Raw genomic sequence first — 3605 nt, forward strand, 5'->3', positions numbered from 1 at the left:
AAAAAAAAAAAAAAAAAAAAAAAAAAAAAAACACATCATAGTAAAATTAATACCTTCTCCGCTTCGCATCGAAGCTAAAAAATATTTTAACAATAATTAAATTATATTATTATAATATATTTGTTGATAATGTACTTTATTTAAAATTAGGAAATTTTTTCCGATAATTACTTACTATTTGTAAAACGTATTGTTTCTGTTATTCATTTGTAGTTAATATATTAATGCAGTTTTAGATTAATGTAATGCCACGCTAGGCGGTATCATTAATGACTCGTAATTTACTTATAGTATTTAAAGCATTTATGTAACTGTTGTTCGCACTCCAAAATGATGGATCAATTTTCAAAAAATCAGTGTTCAGATGAAATAGTTGTAAATTTGATGATAACTTACTACCAGTAATTTCGTGGTAATAATTACCAATAATATAAATATTAGTTCGTAATATTTTAAAGACGCTAAAAGTATTGTACATTTGTGATTAAAACGTATCATTTAATATATAATAATAAACAGGTATAATACCACCTTGATCAAAAAGTTCCCGGAATTTATTCAGAAAATTAAAAATACAAGTTTATTCATCTAAATCTATATTGTCCCCTTCAAAGTAATCCCCATCGACTGCAACACANCGGGGGCACGGGTTAACCTTAACGGATCGGTCCCAAATTTTGCACAGCTCATTTTTTTGACCATTAAAAAAAAATTAAGGGGTAGCGTAAAAAAAAAAAAGACATCCGATTTTTGAGGGCCACCCTAATAGATATCTGACATTAAATAAATACACTATCATAAGAAACGCTTCGATGCAAATCTGTAGATAGCGTTTAATTTTAAAAAAAAATTTTATTAAAATAGCATATTTTTGAATACGGTAGACATTTTTGCATAGAAGATAGGTGGTCGGGACAAATTTTTTTTTTCATTTTATAGTACATAAAATAAGCTTTAGTTTGATATATGTTTAAAAGACGCAGTATTTCCGGAACATTTTCAAAAATTAAGTTGAAAAAGTTAGTTTTTGTAAAAAAGTTACTATTTTAAATCCCCTCAGTGAGTAGAATAAGTGTTAGATTTTCAAAAAAATCATATTAAATGAAAGGGAAATATCTAAGGTTTCAATACAAAAAAATATTATTTTTATTTATTCATTTTTGAAAAAGTTATGGCAGTTTTAAGTACAAAAAACATCCCGATAAAAGGTAATTTTTATTGCAAACATTACATTTTTTTTTAATTTTCGACAGCCATTAGCACATAGAATATAAGATGTCGGGACAAAATTTTTTTTTTCATTAGATACTATATAACATAACCTTTGATTTGATATATGTTTAAAGAACGCAGTATTTCCGGAACATTTTCAAAAGTTCAGTTGAAAAAGATCTATGTTTTTTACAATATTTTAAGTTTTGAACGCCCCCTATATAAGGGGAAATTGTCCAATTTTAATAAAAAGTATGTCAAATGAAAGATGTACTTATAATGTATTTAGAAAAAAAAAATTTGTGCTGATATATACATTTTTCAAAAAGTTATAGCATTTTTAAGTTGAAAATTTAAAATCGAAAATCGAAAATTTTAACACAAAAATAGTGTTTTTTTAACTACGGCAGCCGTTTAAATGTAGAAAAAAAAGTGTCGGGACAAATTTTTTTTTTTCATTTTGTAGTACATAAAATAAGCTTTAATTTGATATATGTTTAAAGGACGCAGTATTTCCGGAACATTTTCAAAAATTAAGTTGAAAAAGTTATTTTTTGTAAAAAAGTTACTATTTTAAATCCTCCCAGTGAGCAGAATAAGTGTTAGATTTTCAAAAAAAATTATATCAAATGAAAGGGAAATATCTAAGGTTTCAATACAAAAAAATATTATTTTTATTTGTTCATTTTTGAAAAAGTTATGGCAGTTTTAAGTACAAAAAACATCCCGATAAAATGTAATTTTTATCGCAAACATTACATTTTTTTTTAAATTTTCGACAGCCATTTGCACATAGAAGATAAGATGTCGGGACAAATTTTTTTTTTTCATTTGATAGTATATAACATAACCTTTGATTTGATATATGTTTAAAGGACGCAGTATTTCCGGAACATTTTCAAAAGTTCAGTTGAAAAAGATCTATGTTTTTAACAATATTTCAAGTTTTGAACGCCCCCTATATAAGGGAAAATTGTCCAATTTTAATAAAAATTATGTCAAATGAAAGATGTACTTATAATGTATTTAGAAAAATAAAATTTGTGCTGATATATACATTTTTAAAAAAGTTATAGCATTTTTAAGTTGAAAATTTAAAATTGAAAATTTTAACACAAAATTAGCGTTTTTTTAACTACGGCAGCCGTTTAAATGTAGAAGATAAAGTGTCAAGACAAATTTTTTTTTTCATTTTATAGCACATAAAATAAGCTTTAATTTGATATATGTTTAAAGGACGCAGTATTTCCGAACATTTTCAAAAATTAAGTTGAAAAAGTTAGTTTTTGTAAAAAAGTTACTATTTTAAATCTCCCCCAATGAGCTGGTTAAGTATTAGATTTTCAAAAAAATGATATCAAATGAAAGGGAAATATCTAAGGTTTTAGTATAAAAAAAAATTATGTTGATTTGTTGATTTTTGAAAAAGTTATGGCAGTTTTAAGTACAAAAAACATCCCGATAAAATGTAATTTTTATCGCAAACATTACATTTTTTTTTAAATTTTCGACAGCCATTTGCACATAGAAGATAAGATGTCGGGACAAATTTTTTTTTTTCATTTGATAGTATATAACATAACCTTTGATTTGATATATGTTTAAAGGACGCAGTATTTCCGGAACATTTTCAAAAGTTCAGTTGAAAAAGATCTATGTTTTTTACAATATTTCAAGTTTTGAACGCCCCCTATATAAGGGAAAATTGTCCAATTTTAATAAAAAGTATGTCAAATGAAAGATGTACTTATAATGTATTTAGAAAAATAAAATTTGTGCTGATATATACATTTTTAAAAAAGTTATAGCATTTTTAAGTTGAAAATTTAAAATTGAAAATTTTAACACAAAATTAGCGTTTTTTTAACTACGGCAGCCGTTTAAATGTAGAAGATAAAGTGTCAAGACAATTTTTTTTTTTCATTTTATAGTACATAAAATAAGCTTTAATTTGATATATGTTTAAAGGACGCAGTATTTCCGAACATTTTCAAAAATTAAGTTGAAAAAGTTAGTTTTTGTAAAAAAGTTACTATTTTAAATCTCCCCCAATGAGCTGGTTAAGTATTAGATTTTCAAAAAAATGATATCAAATGAAAGGGAAATATCTAAGGTTTTAGTATAAAAAAAAATTATGTTGATTTGTTGATTTTTCAAAAAGTTATGAAAGTTTTAAGAAAAAAATTTCGAAAATTAGCGATTTCTAAATTTGTAATTTTTTTGTATATTTCCCCCATTTGCGGGGAACGAGGGAACTTTTTTCAATTTTTAAGGGTAATGTCTCCAACTAGATACGATTTGTGATCTTTTGACGTATTTTTGGAAGAAATCGGTCCAGTGAGAGCTGAGAAAAAGTGGCAACAGACATAAAAAAAAAAAAAAACACATCATAG

The 3605-nt window shown here is 25.1% G+C and overlaps 1 protein-coding gene across 10 annotated transcripts in view; it reads left to right on the plus strand.

Annotated features, from left to right (window-relative positions):
- LOC126899285 (E3 ubiquitin-protein ligase RNF4-like) overlaps window positions 1-3605 on the plus strand; it is a 30660-nt gene that overhangs the window by 21236 nt on the left and 5819 nt on the right. The gene's annotated exons all lie outside the window — the stretch shown is intronic.

Source organism: Daktulosphaira vitifoliae, unplaced genomic scaffold (genome assembly GCF_025091365.1).
Source record: "Daktulosphaira vitifoliae isolate Bord-2020 unplaced genomic scaffold, ASM2509136v1 Scaffold_2, whole genome shotgun sequence".
NCBI lineage: Eukaryota > Metazoa > Arthropoda > Insecta > Hemiptera > Phylloxeridae > Daktulosphaira > Daktulosphaira vitifoliae.